The 19,952-nt window shown below is 36.5% G+C and overlaps 1 protein-coding gene and 1 pseudogene across 2 annotated transcripts in view; one reads left to right on the top strand and one right to left on the bottom strand.

Moving 5' to 3' along the window:
- The window catches only part of LOC144357783 (uncharacterized), an 11,890-nt gene extending 11,349 nt beyond the window's left edge, over positions 1–541 (bottom strand). Inside the window, exon 1 of the mRNA XM_085494698.1 lies at positions 485–541. The gene's annotated coding sequence lies outside the window, so the exon portion shown is untranslated. The remainder of the gene's footprint in view (positions 1–484) is intronic.
- Positions 1–19,952, top strand: part of LOC144342288 (ubiquitin-conjugating enzyme E2 Z-like) — a 20,470-nt pseudogene extending 518 nt beyond the window's left edge. The window contains exons 2-8 of the transcript XR_014927985.1: positions 1,399–1,457; positions 5,811–5,994; positions 8,245–8,432; positions 10,841–10,952; positions 13,930–14,045; positions 14,687–14,777; positions 19,788–19,952. The product of XR_014927985.1 is annotated as a ubiquitin-conjugating enzyme E2 Z-like (transcript). The remainder of the gene's footprint in view (positions 1–1,398; positions 1,458–5,810; positions 5,995–8,244; positions 8,433–10,840; positions 10,953–13,929; positions 14,046–14,686; positions 14,778–19,787) is intronic.

Here is a 19,952-nt window from a genome sequence, read left to right as displayed (position 1 = left end):
AGGGGCTTGTCGACTGAGCGCGAAAGCCCCTTGGCGAGAACGAAGTTCGAGAAGGGAGGACACTCTACCACCAGAGTGACGTCATAGCTTTACAATTATTCGAATTTAAACAGTAATCAATCATTTACCTTAGAAAAAACAACACAAAAACTGAATACAGTTAAGTGCTAATCTATTCAAACCACCATCACGATCAAATTCGGCAAATTAGCAACAAAATACACGTTTTCCCGAGTCTGAATGACTACCGCTGTACGTCAGTCATTGTTGGGTTGTTTCTAATTGGTTAATAAAGTGGGTGTGTGAAAGACCCCTTAACTCACTGTTGATTTTAAACAACATGGCAACTGTAGAGGAAAACATTGTGACCGCAGTAAATGAGGGCCACAACTTTCTTATTTTAGGCCAAGCAGGCACGGGCAAAACTAAATTGATAACAAGAATAAAGGTGTCAATTCTACATAAAAATGTACCGTTTGCTCACCAAGAAACCAATGGAAACTTGCCAGAATTCACCGACTCCATAGTGCTGGCAGCCATAGTACACGGAATTTTGAAATAAGCGGTCTTAGACACGCCCACATTATTAGCCAATCAAGACCAAGCATGCATTTGAGATGGCTGCGGCCGGCAATTGACATACAGCGGTAGTCATTCAGACTCGGGAAAACGTGTATTTTGTCGCTAATTTGCCGAATTTGGTCGTGATGGTGGTTTGAATAGATTAGCACTTAACTGTATTCAGTTTTTTGTGTTGTTTTTTCTAAGGTAAATGATTGATTACTGTTTAAATTCGAATAATTGTAATGCTATGACGTCACTCTGGTGGTAGAGTGTCCTCCCTTCTCGAACTTCGTTCTCGACAAGGGGCTTTCGCGCTCAGTCGACAAGCCCCTGTGCTGTCTGCCATGCTTGCTATCAGCAGAGTACTAGCGATGCTAGCGTCGATGACGTAACACGAAACACGGCTATTCCCCCCCTCCACGGGCACGGTTTGGCGGTAAACCCTGTCTAATGCCCCACATTTGTCCCGCATCGCCCAAAGTGGGAGGGGTTGGGGTTTACATTGACTGGAGCATTACTGTGTCGACAAATATCATGTACGTTTATTATACCATGAGATGAACACAAACACTGCTATGGACCTACAGCTATGTTAAATGTACTATATTACAAATATTGAGCTTACAGATACTCCAAGATAGTTAAATGTTTTTGTTAAGCTGACCTCTTTGTTTTCAAAAAATAATAAATGATCATTCAAAAGTCTGTTACTTTTATTGAAGCTAGGGGGAGTCGTCACCTGCATTTTTTCTTCTATATTTACAGTTAGTTTGCTTTGTTTTGTGTATTTGTCCAGATTATCTAAGGAGAACTGTAATTTATTTTTAATTTCAGATAGCATGACAATGTCATCTGCATATAACAGACAACTAACTGGTCTTCAAAAAAATCTGGTAAGTCGTTAATAAAAATATTAAATAATATTGAGACTGGAATTCTCTGGTCAAACACCCGTTAGTTTTAATTGTATAGGTAACATTGTTGTACATATTTTAATAATTTCTTAAATACATCACATGTAGGTCATCGTGGCAAACATTATCAAAGGCCTTTCTTAGGTCAACAAAACATGCATAAACTTTTTTCATGTTTTTGTTTTGATTTACTTCCTAGTTTGTTTTCAGTTATTTCTAAGTAATCTGTTAGGCCAGACTTTTTTTATTCTTTGTTTTACAAGTTTTTATAAGGCAATTTTTTGAGGAGGGCAGAACAAAAATAAAATTAATTATTTTTTTCTATTAGATTTGTGTGATTCTCAATGAATTGTAAGTGAGATCATTGATCTAAGAGAAGAAATGAAATAAAATTTTATTCCATGTATAACCTTGTTTCTCATCTGCGTGAGACTTAGGTACTATGATCATGATACTCCCACGAAAATGCAACTTGGATTTGTTATGCGGCGGGCGCGAGAAATTACGCTGAAATAAAATTATATTTTTATTTCATTTTCGGCTCCTGTTCATTCGGCGGGTTCGCGAAACAAGGGATAATAAAAGTCTGGCCTTAATCTTTTATTTAGTACACTTGTAAATAACTTGATATGGTAAATTCCTTATAGTTGGAGGGATTGGATTTTAATCTTGATTTATGGATTAGTACTATTAAACTTGAACTCCAGGATTTAGGATAAGTATTTGATAAGTAAACCATATTAATTAAAAAATTTATGTATGGCATCTTTTAAATAGAATTTATCACTTTTGAACTTTTCATTTCACATGAAATGAATTACCAAACAAACAAACTCTAATTGTACACATGTCTACAATAACAAAGTATATTGATATAGTGTTATTTTCTTCTCCATTTTGACATGTTTTTCTGTAAATCCTCAAAGACAGAGCCAAATTACTTGTACTAAAAATTTACATTTCCTGTTGAAATGGTTACAACATACAGACTCTTACATTTGGTTTAGATGTATTCATAGCAAGAATTGCTCCATTTAGTCATTCACACTGCAAGACTTTTTTGTTGTTGCCAGAAATTATCGTGACTTCGATGACAAAATATAAGTCATTGACCTCAAAAAATTTCACTGTCTTACAATAATTTGGCTTTTCTCAAAATTAAACTGGTATTATATGCAGTGAAAAGGGGTACTGTAGAAAACTTTATTTTCAATCAGAATTAATTTTTGCTGAAAATAAAACCAGCAAATACACTGTTCCTATATTTTACATTCAACGCGTCAAAAATCAGTGAAAATAAACTTAATACAAAATATCCAAAAAATCTTTTAGGATATCATGCACTGTTGAATGCAATACAATAGAAACTGGAGTTATAGAGATATTATGAGTATATATAATGAACCACCTCCTGGTATGTGTGTGTGGTACCAGATAAAGACGACATCACTAAGGTATGTACTAATAAACCACCTCCTGGTATGTGTGTGGTACCAGATAAAGACGACATCACTAAGGTATGTACTAATGAACCACCTCCTGCTGTGTGTGTGGTACCAGATAAAAACGACATCACTAAGGTATGTACTAATGAACCACCTCCTGGTATGTGTGTGGTACCAGATACAGACAACATCACTAATGTATGTACTAATGAACCACCTCCTGGTATGTGTGTGGTACTCGATAAAGACGACATCACTACGGTATGTACTAATGAACCACTTCCTGGTATGTGTGTGGTACCAGATAAAGACGACATCACTAAGGTATGTACTAATGAGTCACCTCCTGGTATGTGTGTGGTACTGGATAAAGATGACATCACTAAGGTATGTACAACTAAACCACCTCCTGGTATGTGTGTGGTACCGGATAAAGATGACATCACTAAGGTATGTACAACTAAACCACCTCCTGGTATGTGTGTGGTACCGGATAATGATGACATCACTAAGGTATGTACTAATGAACCACCTCCTGGTATGTGTGTGGTACCAGATTTAGACAACATCACTAAGGTATGTACTAATGAACCACCTCCTGGTATGTGTGTGGTACTGAATAAAGACAAAATCACTAAGGTGTGCACTCCTAAACCACCTCCTGGTATGTGTGTGGTACCGGATAAAGATGACATTACTAAAGTATGTACTAATGAACCACCTCCTGGTATGTGTGTGGTACTGGATAAAGACAACATCACTGAGGTATGTACTAATGAACCACCACCTTGTATGTGTGTGGTACCAGATAAAGATGACATCACTAAGGTATGCACTACTAAACCACCTCTTGGTATATGTGTGGTACCGGATAGAGATGACATAACTAAGTTATGTACTACTAAACCACCTCCTGGTATGTGTGTGGTACTGGATAAAAATCACATAACTAAGGTATGTACTAATAAACCACCTCCTGGTATGTGTGTGGTATCGGATAAAGATGACATCACTAAGGTATGTACAACTAAACCACCTCCTGGTATGTGTGTGGTACCGGATAAAGATGACATCACTAAGGTATGTACTAATGAACCACCTCCTGGTATGTGTGTGGTACCAGATATAGACAACATCACTAAGGTATGTACTAATGAACCACCTCCTGGTATGTGTGTGGTACTGGATAAAGATGACATCACTAAGGTATGTACAACTAAACCACCTCCTGGTATGTGTGTGGTACCGGATAAAGATGACATCACTAAGGTATGTACTAATGAACCACCTCCTGGTATGTGTGTGGTACTGAATAAAGACAAAATCACTAAGGTGTGCACTCCTAAACCACCTCCTGGTATGTGTGTGGTACCGGATAAAGATGACATTACTAAAGTATGTACTAATGAACCACCTCCTGGTATGTGTGTGGTACCGGATAAAGATGACATCACTAAGGTATGTACTAATGAACCACCTCCTGGTATGTGTGTGGTACTGAATAAAGACAAAATCACTAAGGTGTGCACTCCTAAACCACCTCCTGGTATGTGTGTGGTACCGGATAGAGATGACATAACTAAGTTATGTGCTATTAAACCACCTCCTGGTATGTGTGTGGTACTGGATAAAAATCACATAACTAAGGTATGTACTAATAAACCACCTCCTGGTATGTGTGTGGTATTGGATAAAGATGACATCACTAAGGTATGTACAACTAAACCACCTCCTGGTATGTGTGTGGTACCGGATAAAGATGACATCACTAAGGTATGTACTAATGAACCACCTCCTGGTATGTGTGTGGTACCAGATATAGACAACATCACTAAGGTATGTACTAATGAACCACCTCCTGGTATGTGTGTGGTACTGGATAAAGATGACATCACTAAGGTATTTACAACTAAACCACCTCCTGGTATGTGTGTGGTACCGGATAAAGATGACATCACTAAGGTATGTACAACTAAACCACCTCCTGGTATGTGTGTGGTACCGGATAAAGATGACATCACTAAGGTATGTACTAATGAACCACCTCCTGGTATGTGTGTGGTACCGGATAAAGATGACATCACTAAGGTATGTACTAATGAACCACCTCCTGGTATGTGTGTGGTACCGGATAAAGATGACATAACTAAGGTATGTACTACTAAACCATCTCCTGGTATGTGTGTGGTACCGGATAAAGATGACATCACTAAGATATGTACTAATTAACCACCTTCTGCTATGTGTGTGGTACCGGATAAAGATGACATTACTAAAGTATGTACTAATGAACCACCTCCTGGTATGTGTGTGGTACTGGATAAAGACAACATCACTGAGGTATGTACTAATGAACCACCACCTTGTATGTGTGTGGTACCAGATAAAGATGACATCACTAAGGTATGCACTACTAAACCACCTCCTGGTATATGTGTGGTACCGGATAAGGATGACATAACTAAGTTATGTACTACTAAACCACCTCCTGGTATGTGTGTGGTACTGGATAAAAATCACATAACTAAGGTATGTACTAATAAACCACCTCCTGGTATGTGTGTGGTATCGGATAAAGATGACATCACTAAAGTATGTACTAATGAACCACCTCCTGGTATGTGTGTGGTACCAGATATAGACAACATCACTAAGGTATGTACTAATGAACCACCTCCTGGTATATGTGTGGTACTGGAAAAAGATCAACTGCACTCTTTAGCTTTCTGTTAATGTGGAGTCGTAGTTGCCCTGGGACAAAGAATTGATAGTCTGTGCCCCTTAGGCTAATGTTAATTTTGAGTCCTAGTACACTTGAGATCAGAATTGATATGTCTATGCCCCTTAGGCTGCTGATATTTTAATGTTTTGTCTTTTTGTCTTGTAGGTTCATGCGTTGATAACCGGACCATTTGATACTCCATATGAAGGCGGCTTCTTCCATTTATTAATCCGATTCTCACCAAACTATCCAAACAGACCAACTCGAGTTATATTAATAACGACAGGAGATGGTTAAGTTCGATTTAATGCAAATCTATATCGTAATGGTAAAGTGTGTCTATATTGGGGTGAGTAATGCTCGTTTATATCTTTATAGTTAACTTTTCACCACCTGTCCCTCATTTCATCACAAATTCACAAAATAGTCCTGTTTATAGTTTGCACTTTACCTCAGAAGATTGGGACAAAAATAGCCAAATTTTTTGATTAAAAATTGAAAATTGACTGAAATTGTGTCTGTTGACTCCAAAATTAAAAATTTTGGTTCATTTCCAGAAATATTTAAGAATATTAAATAAATAGTGCAGAACAATTTTGGTGAGAAAGTCTGGTGGTGAAAATGTTAAACACAATTTTATAAAGAGTGTAAAAAGTATATCATTACATTTAATTTGCTTACTGGTAACTTAGCTTATTTTTTGAAAATTTAAATTGTGCCCTGGAATGTAAACTAATAGTCTGTGCCCCTTAGCTCACTCTTAATTTGGAGTCTTAGTTGCCCTGGGACAAGAATTCATAGTCTGTGCCCCTTAGACTAATGTTAATTTTAAGTTTTAGGACACCTGGGACAAGAATAGATCAACTGCGCCCTTTAGCTTGCTGTTAATTTTGAGTCCTAGTACACTTGAAATCAGAATTGATATGTCTATGCCCTTTAGGCTAATGTTAATTTTAAGTTTTAGGACACCTGGGACAAGAATAGATCAACTGCGCCCTTTAGCTTGCTGTTAATTTTGAGTCCTAGTACACTTGAGACCAGAATTGATATGTCTATGCCCCTTAGGCTAATGTTAATTTTAAGTTTTAGGACACCTGGGACAAGATCAACTGCGCCCTTTAGCTTGCTGTTAATTTTGAGTCCCAGTACACTTGAGACCAGAATTGATATGTCTATGCCCCTTAGGCTAATGTTAATTTTAAGTTTTAGGACACCTGGGACAAGAATAGATCAACTGTGCCCTTTAGCTTGCTGTTAATTTTGAGTCCTAGTACACTTGAGACCAGAATTGATATGTCTATGCATCTTAGGCTAATGTTAATTTTAAGTTTTAGGACACCTGGGACAAGAATTGATAGTCTGTGCCCCTTAGGCTAATGTTAATTTTAAGTTTTAGGACACCTGGGACAAGAATAGATCAACTGCGCCCTTTAGCTTGCTGTTAATTTTGAGTCCCAGTACACTTGAGACCAGAATTGATATGTCTATGCTCCTTAGGCTAATGTTAATTTTAAGTTTTAGGACACCTGGGACAAGAATAGATCAACTGTGCCCTTTAGCTTGCTGTTAATTTTGAGTCCTAGTACACTTGAGACCAGAATTGATATGTCTATGCCCCTTAGGCTAATGTTAATTTTAAGTTTTAGGACACCTGGGACAAGAATAGATCAACTGCGCCCTTTAGCTTGCTGTTAATTTTGAGTCCTAGTACACTTGAGACCAGAATTGATATGTCTATGCCCTTTAGGCTAATGTTAATTTTAAGTTTTAGGACACCTGGGACAAGAATAGATCAACTGCGCCCTTTAGCTTGCTGTTAATTTTGAGTCCTAGTACACTTGAGACCAGAATTGATATGTCTATGCCCCTTAAGCTAATGTTAATTTTAAGTTTTAGGACACCTGGGACAAGAATAGATCAACTGTGCCCTTTAGCTTGCTGTTAATTTTGAGTCCTAGTACACTTGAGACCAGAATTGATATGTCTATGCCCCTTAGGCTAATGTTAATTTTAAGTTTTAGGACACCTGGGACAAGAATAGATCAACTGTGCCCTTTAGCTTGCTGTTAATTTTGAGTCCTAGTACACTTGAGACCAGAATTGATATGTCTATGCCCCTTGGGCTAATGTTAATTTTAAGTTTTAGGACACCTGGGACAAGAATTGATAGTCTGTGCCCCTTAGGCTAATGTTAATTTTAAGTTTTAGGACACCTGGGACAAGAATAGATCAACTGCGCCCTTTAGCTTGCTGTTAATTTTGAGTCCTAGTACACTTGAGACCAGAATTGATATGTCTATGCCCTTTAGGCTAATGTTAATTTTAAGTTTTAGGACACCTGGGACAAGAATAGATCAACTGCGCCCTTTAGCTTGCTGTTAATTTTTTAGTCCTAGTACACTTGAGACCAGAATTGATATGTCTATGCCCCTTAGGCTAATGTTAATTTAAAGTTTTAGGACACCTGGCACAAGAATAGATCAACTGTGCCCTTTAGCATGCTGTTAATTTTGAGTCCCAGTACACTTGAGACCAGAATTGATATGTCTATGGCCCTTAGGCTACTGATATTTCATTGTTTTGTATTTTTGTCTTTTAGGTTCATGCGTTGATAACCGGACCATTTGATACTCCATATGAAGGCGGCTTCTTTTATTTTTTAATCCGATTTTCACCAGACTCCCCAATCAGACCACCAAGAGTTATATTAATAACGACGGGAGATGGTAAAGTTCGATTTAATCCAAATCTATATCGTAATGGTAAAGTGTGTCTCAGTATATTGGGGTGAGTAATCCTGGTTTGTACCTTTTCAGCAACCTTTTTACCACCAGGTCCCTTTTTTCATCACATATTCACAAAATAGTCCTCTTTATAGTCTTTATTTTCTTCAAATATTGGAACAAAAATAGTCAAATTTTTTGAGTAAAAACTGAAATTTTGTATATTTGCTCCAAAATTGGGGGTCATTTCCCGAAATATTGGATAATGTAAAAAAAGGTACAGAAAAATGTGGGTGAAAAAGTCTGGTGGTGAAGAGGTTAATGGTCTCATTGCTTGTTTTTATACTTCACGTTGTTAGTACTTTATTCCACATTGTTATTGCTGGGAATGGATTGACCAGCTTTGTTATTAGTCCAAGAAAAGTGTTTCGCTTGGAATGTGCCTCAACCCCTCATTTAATATGCAAGAATGTAGAAATGTACCAAGAAAATTGTTTTTCTGGAGTAAATTGTAGTGTATTTTACTTATGAATGGTCGAAAAGTGCATGGAGATTTTATGAAAATGTGTGGATGTTAACAGAATGATGTCGTTTGGTCACAGTTGCACAATAAATAATGGACTATTTTGGGCGTAGCTATAAAATGTGTCACCGAAGTACTCACATGTGTGCATGATTCCAAAATTTTGTGCTGTGAAAAGACGCCATTGAAAAATAAGTTTTGTGTTATTTGTAGTGAGAATGTATTCAAATAGATTTATGTTTATGAATCATGTTTCTTTTCAAAGTGTGTTTATATAATAAAAATTGTTTATGAAAATGTTTTTTATATTTTTTTGATGGATTGAATTTACAAATGATGAGTTATTTTTAGCTCCGCTGTCGACTTTGTCGAGCGGAGCTTATCATATGAGTGATTGTCCGTCGTCGTCCGTGTCAATGTCTTACTTTTTCGACTTCTTCTTGAAAACTACAAGCCTGAATGCTTTGATACTTGGTGTATATGTACCTTGGGTAGACCTCTCTCAGATTTGTTCATTTCATGATGATATCTTCAATTCTCTAATTTTGGTGAATATTTTTGTCATTTTTGGTAAAAAGTGATATCTTCGACTTCTTGTTGAAAACCGCAAGTCCAATTGCTTTGATATTACATATATAGGTATTACATGTGGACCTCGCTCAGATTTGTTAATTTTGTAATGATATATTTAATTCTCTAATTTTGGTGAATATTTTTGTCATTTTTGATAAAAAAGTGATATTTTCGACTTCTTGTTAAAAACCTCAAGTCCAATTGCTTTGATGTTACATATCTAGGTACTACATGTGGTTCCAACTCAGATTTGTTCATTTCATGATGATATCTTTAATTCGCTAAATTTTGATGAATATTTTTGTAATTTTTGGTAAAAAGTGATATTTTCACCTTCTTGTTAAAAACCGCAAGTCCAATTGCTTTGATACTACATATATAGGTACTACATGTGGCTCTAACTCAGATTTGTTCATTTCATGATGATATCTTTAATTCTCTAATTTTGATGAATATTTTTGTAATTTTTGGTAAAAAGTGATATTTTCCACATCTTGTTGAAAACCCCAAGTCTGATTGTTTTGATACTATACATATTGTTCATTTTTTAATGATACTTTCTGTTCTTTAATTGAAATGTGCATTGCTAATAGCGGAGCTATCTCAGCCGAGAGGCTGCTTGTGTTAAACCATCACTCGAATTATGTGTTACGAATTTCTGAAAGTTTAGGCTTTGTGTTTATGGGCTGTTCTTGCAGTTATCGATAAAAGCGAACGTATTTCGAAAGTTGTGAAATCATGGTACTACTTTGGCATTATACGACTTGCAGTTCCCTTTTTGATAGATTTTGTGTGACTGGCTGTGGTGTTGGTAAACTTATTGAACTGTAGTATTATGTAAATCTATCCCAGGAAATCTGCAAGCAAAGTTTTAAATTGCAATTTTAACACTGCGTCATAACGAGGAATTGTCATCTAAGTATGCACAATTGTTCGTCTCGTGTTCCCCAGCGCATTTAAAAATTCCTTTTGAATTTGGGTGACTTTGGGTGACTGACCATGGTGTTTGTAATCTTTAGTCGAACTGTAGTAGTGTGTAAATCTGCCACAACGTGGAGTTGCCATCGTCTCTTGTTTACCAACTCTTTTAAATTTGTATGTGCATCAATGAGGACTGAAAAGTGATTTCCATTTACTTCATCTGTTATAAATCAACTGTATTAGCTTCCTTCGAACTTCCTATTGCCATTGGAAGTATGTCTACTGCACTCAGCGGTGTAGTGCGTATCGATCTTCTTGTATATATATATTATATGAAACGCACGTTGTTAGTTTACTTGACTTTATTCCAACAATTCAGCTCTACTGAGATGATAAGTTTGTACAGTAAGTTGTAAGGACATGTCACTTATATTTAATACTTTGTATTCCTGTAGTACATTGTCTGGTCCAGCCTGGAGTCCGGCACAAAGTTTATCCAGTGTGTTAATATCTATACAATCATTATTAAATTAGAAACCATATCACAAGGAACCAGGGTTTGAACAGGTAAGTAACAATGTACCAGTCATATTACAATGAACCAGGGTTTGAACAGGTAAGTAACAATGTACCAGTCATATCACAATGAACCAGGGTTTGAACAGGTAAGTAACAATGTACCAGTCATATCACAATGCACCAGGGTTTGAACAGGTAAGTAACAATGTACCAGTCATATCACAATGAACCAAGGTTTGAACAGGTAAGTAACAATGTACCAGTCATATCACAATGAACCAAGGTTTGAACAGGTAAGTAACAATGTACCAGTCATATCACAATGAACCAGGGTTTGAACAGGTAAGTAACAATGTACTAGTCATATCACAATGAACCAGGGTTTGAACAGGTAAGTAACAATGTACCAGTCATATCACAATGAACCAAGGTTTGAACAGGTAAGTAACAATGTACCAGTCATATCACAATGAACCAGGGTTTGAACAGGTAAGTAACAATGTACCAGTCATATCACAATAAACCAGGGTTTGAACAGGTAAGTAACAATGTACCAGTCATATCACAATGAACCAAGGTTTGAACAGGTAAGTATCAATGTAGCAGTCATATCACAATGAACCAGGGTTTGAACAGGTAAGTAACAATGTACCAGTCATAACACAATGAACCAGGGTTTGAACAGGTAAGTAACAATGTACCAGTCATATCACAATGAACCAGGGTTTGAACAGGTAAGTAACAATGTACCAGTCATATCACAGTGAACCAAGGTTTGAACAGGTAAGTAACAATGTACCAGTCATATCACAATAAACCAGAGTTTGAACAGGTAAGTAGCAATGTACCAGTCATATCACAATGAACCACGGTTTGAACAGGTAAGTAACAATGTACCAGTCATATCACAATGAACCAGGGTTTGAACAGGTAAGTAACAATGTACCAGTCATATCACAATGAACCAGGATTTGAACAGGTAAGTAACAATGTACCAGTCATATCACAATGAACCAAGGTTTGAACAGGTAAGTAACAATGTACCAGTCATATCACAATGAACCAGAGTTTGAACAGGTAAGTAACAATGTACCAGTCATATCACAATGAACCAAGGTTTGAACAGGTAAGTAACAAGGTACCAGTCATATCACAATGAACCAAGGTTTGAACAGGTAAGTAACAATGTACCAGTCATATCACAATGAACCAGGGTTTGAACAGGTAAGTAACAATGTACCAGTCATATCACAATAAACCAGGGTTTGAACAGGTAAGTAACAATGTACCAGTCATATCACAATGAACCAAGGTTTGAACAGGTAAGTAACAATGTACCAGTCATATCACAATGAACCAGGGTTTGAACAGGTAAGTAACAATGTACCAGTCATATCACAATGAACCAGGGTTTGAACAGGTAAGTAACAATGTACCAGTCATATCACAATGAACCAAGGTTTGAACAGGTAATTAACAATGTACCAGTCATATCACAATGAACCAGGGTTTGAACAGGTAAGTAACAATGTACCAGTCATATCACAATAAACCAGGGTTTGAACAGGTAAGTAACAATGTACCAGTCATATCACAATGAACCAAGGTTTGAACAGGTAAGTAACAATGTACCAGTCATATCACAATGAACCAGGGTTTGAACAGGTAAGTAACAATGTACCAGTCATAACACAATGAACCAGGGTTTGAACAGGTAAGTAACAATGTACCAGTCATATCACAATGAACCAGGGTTTGAACAGGTAAGTAACAATGTACCAGTCATATCACAGTGAACCAAGGTTTGAACAGGTAAGTAACAATGTACCAGTCATATCACAATAAACCAGAGTTTGAACAGGTAAGTAGCAATGTACCAGTCATATCACAATGAACCACGGTTTGAACAGGTAAGTAACAATGTACCAGTCATATCACAATGAACCAGGGTTTGAACAGGTAAGTAACAATGTACCAGTCATATCACAATGAACCAGGATTTGAACAGGTAAGTAACAATGTACCAGTCATATCACAATGAACCAAGGTTTGAACAGGTAAGTAACAATGTACCAGTCATATCACAATGAACCAGAGTTTGAACAGGTAAGTAACAATGTACCAGTCATATCACAATGAACCAAGGTTTGAACAGGTAAGTAACAAGGTACCAGTCATATCACAATGAACCAAGGTTTGAACAGGTAAGTAACAATGTACCAGTCATATCACAATGAACCAGGGTTTGAACAGGTAAGTAACAATGTACCAGTCATATCACAATAAACCAGGGTTTGAACAGGTAAGTAACAATGTACCAGTCATATCACAATGAACCAAGGTTTGAACAGGTAAGTAACAATGTACCAGTCATATCACAATGAACCAGGGTTTGAACAGGTAAGTAACAATGTACCAGTCATATCACAATGAACCAGGGTTTGAACAGGTAAGTAACAATGTACCAGTCATATCACAATGAACCAAGGTTTGAACAGGTAAGTAACAATGTACCAGTCATATCACAATGAACCAGGGTTTGAACAGGTAAGTAACAATGTACCTGTCATATCACAATGAACCAGGGTTTGAACAGATAGGTAACAATGTACCAGTCATATCACAATGAACCAGGTTTTGAACAGGTAAGTAACAATGTAGCATTTCAATCAAACCTGTTATGTCTATTGATATAAATATCTACTTAATGTACATCTTATTTTTTTCAGGTCAGATTGAAAATGGCTGACTAGTGGCCATTGTGTTCTAAAAAATGTTGTTTCGAAGCTATAACTTTAGCTGTCAATTATATTCAAACTTAACACATACATCATGTGACACATAATAACATGCATTGGTTTCCAATTTTGATTCAAAATGGCCGACTCGTTTCAGTTTTGTTTACAAGTAAACACATCTAATCATGGTTACCAAGGGATGCTGCACACGGTTGCCAAGGGATGTTTTGTTCCCGGTTGCCAAGGCACAGTCAATGTTCTTATTACAATTTGCATTTTATTGACAGGAAAGACAAAGTGGTGATGCACAACGATATAATGACTGTATACAACATGAGACAATCAGAGTAGCGGTTTGTAATATGTTAGAAAGCACCAGTGATCTTATTCCAGAAGAACTCAGGTAAACAACTCCACAACAATCCATCAATTTAATTGTTTCACTTTCACCAAATTTTATAGGTTTTCAGATAAAGTTTGTTTGCATGACGCTGAATTGATGATGTAATCCTGGCTTATACCACAGCTGTACTGTATGTCACCTTTTTTGTACCAGGTGTCAGTTCTGGTCATTTAATGCCACTGTTGTCACTGTTTGGTTTCGACAAATTCGCATTTGTTAGTGAATGAAATCATGAGTCTGATGTGACAACCACTATGCTATCAGTGATTGGTCTACTATATGTCACTTTGTTGTTATCATGCGTCTGATGTGACAACCACTATGCTATCAGTGATTGGTCTACTGTATGTCACTTTGTTGTTATCATGAGTCTGATGTGACAACCACTATGCTATCAGTGATTGGTCTACTATATGTCACTTTGTTGTTATCATGCGTCTGATGTGACAACCACTATGCTATCAATGATTGGTCTACTGTATGTCACTTTGTTGTTATCATGAGTCTGATGTGACAACCACTATGCTATCAGTGATTGGTCTACTGTATGTCACTTTGTTGTTATCATGAGTCTGATGTGACAACCACTATGCTATCAGTGATTGGTCTACTGTATGTCACTTTGTTGTTATTTGTTTCAGAGATGTAATGGAAAAATCATTTCCTGAATTTTATGATTATTATATAGCCACAGTGAATGATAGTTCACATCTCTCATCTCAAGCCATGCAGGTAGGTGATCAGTATGGTACAGAATACACACAACTTTGTACGCTATTTCTTTACATTATTAGTCCCTGTTCAGACAAAGTCCGAAAATGAGGACTTATAACTGGTCTCCGTTCGTCCGTACGTCTGTCCAGAGTCATATCTCAGAATCCTTTGGACCGATTCCATTTATTCTTTGCATGTGCCTAGTACTTTATGTGTGACATGTGCACATGCAGTGGTTTAGCGATTCAATTCAAAATGGCCGACTGGCAGCCATCTTGTTTTTTTGAAAATGTTGTATTTTGTACATGCTTTGTCAGTTTTCATTCAAATTTATATATATATATGGTCTTTATTTATAATAGAAGGCCATCGGCCCATAATATCTACATACATTATTTATATTTGAAAATAAAATTACAATTTTTAAACAATTGACAATACTTGTAGCTCTTTTCGCAATTTCATTGCGTGAAAAGTAAAGGCTCCCAGTCTTTGAAGAAGATCTGTATTTTTTGTACCCATTAATTTGTAATATTTACTGACTGTTGGGGGATTAAAAAAGTTAGCAGGAATATACTTTATTCTTAAATTAACAAAAAAGGAACAAATAAGTAAAAAATGGTATTCATTTTCAATGTTGTTACTGTTACAAAGCAAGCAAATGCGTTCACTCCTATCTACATTATTTTTTGCTATCTGTCTCAATACGAAGATAGTGGCATGAACAGCGGAGTCGAGCTAACATTTGAACATGAGAATGCACTTTCACACAAAATAAATACTTTTCAGGTTCCAATGAAAATTTAAATTCCCTATAAAATGTCAGTTTCTCTAAAGTACATACCTGGCTGAACCAATCAGTATATAAAACTTGTTTCATTTTTTTCTTAAAAATGCGCAAAAACACATTTACGTTATTGACAGTTTGTGATTCCCAAACATCATCTAAATTACATAAAAATAATATATTTTTAACATGACTAACCTAGGTTAACCTGGATCTAAGATTGGATTTTTCAATATTATATAACATAAGGTAGCATTTCTTTGGGTAACGGGTTTCTGGCATTTTTAATAATTTTGTCCAATACCTAATGCATTTTAATGCCGTGTGAAAATAAATAGGAAATCTGCCACACTCACCCAATACTGCAACATTTGGAGCATTGCAGGAGATACCCAAAAAATAACGACAGGCTAGAGATTGTACACGTTCCAAACATAAATGATTTTCAAAGCCCCATACCTCGGAACCATAAGTTAATATTGGTAACACCATAGTGTCAAACATTTTAAAAAATACATCAAAGGATAACATACCAGTAATTTTTGTAACCCTGGTGATATTGAAAAATGCCTTCTTTGCCTGTTGTGATAATATTTTTGTTGCTTCAGACCAAGAAAGTCGGTTTGAAAAAATAACACCTAAATATTTATAATATGGCACCACTTCGATTTGTTCCCCATCGTAAGTCCATTCCTCATTGTTTGAAAGTTTACCCCCAGCTTTGAATACAATCACTTTAGTTTTAGATAAATTTACAATTAGTTTCCACTTATTACAATAAGAACTCAATGTGTTAAAGTGTCGCTGTAAGCCAATGACAGTGTCAGAGAATAAAGCGACATCATCTGCAAAAAGCAAGCACATAATTTCAACCAAATCCGGTGAAAGTTGTATGCCCCTCTGAACCCCAGAATGTATCTCGTGTGCCAATTCATTTATAAAAAAGGAAAACAAAAAGGGACTAAGCATACAACCCTGACGCACACCGGTTGGGCAGTTAAAATACTCAGTACAACTAGTAATAGATGTGCGCACGCACGACCTGACATCTTTGTACATAGCATAAAGCATTTTGAACATTTTACCTGTAACACCACCCCTCAGCAGAATATACCACAATCGTTGGTGTTCAACCGTGTCGAAGGCCTTGGAAAAATCGACAAATGCACAGTAAAATTTTCCACGTTTTTTAGACAGATATTTTTGAATAACGCACTGTAAAATGAAGATACTATCAACAGTTGAATAACCAACATGAAAACCAGCCTGTGATTCATCAATTTTTCCGAAGGCCTCCGGCCATAACCTGAGACGTCGGTTTAAAATAGACGTGAATATTTTTCTAAATATACTTAGTAGAGATATTCCCCTGTAATTATCGGGTCTGTTTAGTGAACCGTTTTTGTGAAGTGGTACAATGATAGCCCTTGACCACTGCTGAGGAAAAATACTTAAATCAAATAATCTGTTAAATAGCACAATTAAGTACGGCAAAAGATAATCTATATTCGATTTAAAAAAATCCCCTAGTAATCCATCCGGTCCGGGTGATTTGCCATATTTTAACTTGCGAACCGCTACTATAATTTCTTCACCCAATATCGGACTATTTAAAAACTCGCAGTTTGCTTCCGACTCTACTCCAAAAGAAATATCAACACTGTTAATTAAATTTAAAAACTCGTCAGAAGGAGGGAAATCATCCTGTCCTGGTGAATCACAGGGAGTAAATAATTTACTAAAATAATCAAACAACTCATCAGGTTGGATAGAGTTAATACTAACAGGTATGGACGATAAACGTCGCAAAATGCTCCAGAACTTTTTTGAATCTTTCAATCCCAATTCCAATTCAATCCTTTTTTCACAGAAAAAGGCTCGTTTTTTCTCTCTACACACAAGTTTGAAATTTCTTTTCGCAGCTTTATACAAATTTAGTGAATCAATGCTATTTTCAACTCGGAAATTTCTCAACAATTTATACTTCCCATACCTCAAAGCTTTACACTCGTTGTGAAACCAAGATGGCTGACTAGGATACTGTGATACGTTTTCGGGTGCCCGCCGACCCATTCCACACAAATCAGCTGTCCTCGTAAAGATATTACTCAGATTATCAACAAAATTAAAAATGTCATAATTAGGGTCGGAAATAAAGCTGTCAAGACTTTTGTCAACTAAACTAGATTTGAGTTTGTGAGAAAAAACGTGTTCTTTACTCAGTGACCAAACGTAACGTTTTAAAACTAATTCATTTGTTTCATTCTGAGTGGTAGTCACATTTGGTACACTGGCATTTAATGAAAAAAACAAGGGAAGGTGATCGGATTCCGTACGAATACCAACTGCAAAAGTGGACAATATTGTAAACAAAATAGAGGACATAATAGTATAATTTGGTACATAGATTATCCATGTTAGGATACATGTCCATGACAATTTCTGTTCGCAATTGGATCAAAGATGGCCGACTGGTAGGCATCTTGTTTTGTTTTTTATATAAGGTATCTTGGACATGCTTTGTCAGTTTTCATTCAAATTTGGCACATACTTTATACATGTTAGGATACATGTTAGGACAATTTGTTTCACAATTTGATCAAATATGGCCGACTGGCGGCCAACTTGTTTGTTTAAAATGTGATAACTTGGAAATGCTTTCACTTGTGATCTATGTTTTTCTTTGCTATGTCTTAAACCGGAGGGGTCGTCACGCAACACATGTTTGAATTTGATGTAAATAAACAATCCGTTGTATACGCCACTTGGGACGCAAGTTTCAAGGACACGCTCGCGACAACCTCTCTGCTTTAATATAACGAGCACACAGAGACTGTGTCATTTTCAATGACTTGTATGTTTAGTCTGTGCTGTCTGTTTATATTTTTAGCTCCGCTGTCGACTTTGTCGAGCGGAGCTTATCATATGAGTCGTCAGCCGTTCGTGTCAATGTTTTTCTTTTTCGACTTCTTCTTGAAAACTACAAGCCTGAATGTTTTGATACTTGGTGTATATGTACCTTAGGTAGACCTCTCTCAGATTTGTTCATTTCATGATGATATCTTCAATTCTCTAATTTTGGTGAATATTTTTGTCATTTTTGGTAAAAAGTGATATCTTAGACTTCTTGTTCAACACTACTTCAAAGTTGAGTTTGTGCTGTTTTGTTGACTTTAGCTTTTTTCACTGGCTCTAATTAATCTAATCTAATCTAATCTAATCCATATTGATGACCAATTCATCTTCCATAATGTTAAAGTTATTTCCTTATTCATATTGATGACTAATTTTTCTTCCATGATGTTAAATTTATTTCCTCATTCATATTGATGAGTAATTCATCTTCCATGATGTTACCTTATTCATATTGATGACTAATACATCTTCCATGATGTTAAAGTTATTAGTCCTCGTTCGGACGGAGTCCGAAAACGGGGACTTATGTTTTGCCCTGTGTGCGTCCGTCCGTCCGTCCGTCCGTCCATGATCACCTGTATCTCGAACATGCATGGACCGATTATGTTCAAACTTCACTCATACATCACACATTATATGGGACATATGCACATGCATTTTTTTCATGATCCGATTAACGATAGCCGAATAGCGGCCATTTTAAGGCCGAAAATGCATCAAAATCCCACATTTTCACCATTCCGGACCCAGATCTCAGTTATGCATGGACGGATTTCATTCAAATTTGGTACATACATTAAACATAATAGGACCTTGATGCACGTCATTTTTTTTTTCAGATCAAGTTCGAAATGGCCGACTGACGGCCATTTTGTTTTAAAGAATTCAGTTCTGGATCCGTATCCGAGACATGTCTGGATTGATCAAGTTCAAACTTCACACACACATGGTGCATCATGTCACAAATAGATATGTGCATTTGTTTCATGATCCGCTTAACAATAGCTGAATGATGGCCATTTTAAGACCGAAAATGCATTAAAATCACGTATTTTCACAATTCCGGAACCAGATCTCGGTCATGCATGGATGGATTTTGTTCAGATTTAGTACAATGTGTTGTACATATGCAGGTGCATTTCGGTCATGATCTGCTTTGAATGTATATGTCACTCAAATATGAACGGAACGGGGACGTGTCATTGACAATGACTTGTTTCCTTATTCAGATTGATGAGTAATTCATCTTCCATGATGTTACCTTATTCATATTGATGTCTAATTAATCTTCCATGATGTTAAAGTTATTTTCTTATTCATTTCAGGATCCTTTTGGTTGAGAAGCGAGGACGATTCGAGTATGCTGCATTAAAGCTGGGAATAGATAAAATCAAGAGGCGACTAGATGAAAAATTAGGCGACAAATTATCTGACTTAGCGATATGAGTACATCAGATACAGATACAAATAACGAACAATCAAACAGCTGA

Source organism: Saccoglossus kowalevskii, chromosome 20, assembly GCF_978046115.1.
Source record: "Saccoglossus kowalevskii chromosome 20, keSacKowa6.1, whole genome shotgun sequence".
Taxonomy (NCBI): domain Eukaryota; kingdom Metazoa; phylum Hemichordata; class Enteropneusta; family Harrimaniidae; genus Saccoglossus; species Saccoglossus kowalevskii.
Note: the sequence above shows the minus strand (reverse complement) of the source record. Positions and strands in the feature narration are given on the sequence as shown.